This window comes from Pygoscelis adeliae, unplaced genomic scaffold (genome assembly GCF_000699105.1).
Source record: "Pygoscelis adeliae isolate BGI_AS28 unplaced genomic scaffold, ASM69910v1 Scaffold13, whole genome shotgun sequence".
Lineage (NCBI taxonomy): Eukaryota > Metazoa > Chordata > Aves > Sphenisciformes > Spheniscidae > Pygoscelis > Pygoscelis adeliae.
In genome coordinates, this window is record NW_008824499.1 from 213,834 (window position 1) to 214,152 (window position 319).

The window sequence follows — 319 nt, forward strand, 5'->3', positions numbered from 1 at the left end:
CACAGCCGTGCCCTCAGCGAGCAGGCGCCATGCGCATGGCTGCCTGCCATGGGACAGGGGCCCAGGCTGGGAGAGCCCCAGGGGAAGCTGTGCCCCCTGGTGCCTGCAGCTCAGGTGGGGTGCCCAGAGCTCAGGTGGGGTGCCTGGACAGGGAGACAGCCCTGATGGCTGGGTCAGGGGCTCCTGTGGCCGCTGTGGGCACATCCCAGTACTGGCTCTGAGGCAGGCACTGCCAGGCACGGGGCCAGGGCTGGGAACGTCTCCTGGTGCAGCACGGGGGGAGATGGGGGGTGCACGGGAGAGGTACGGCTCCAGCCCT

General features: G+C 70.5%; 1 protein-coding gene across 1 annotated transcript in view; it reads right to left on the reverse strand.

Moving 5' to 3' along the window:
* The window catches only part of TMED3 (transmembrane emp24 protein transport domain containing 3), a 4,922-nt gene that overhangs the window by 2,321 nt on the left and 2,282 nt on the right, over positions 1–319 (reverse strand). The gene's annotated exons all lie outside the window — the stretch shown is intronic.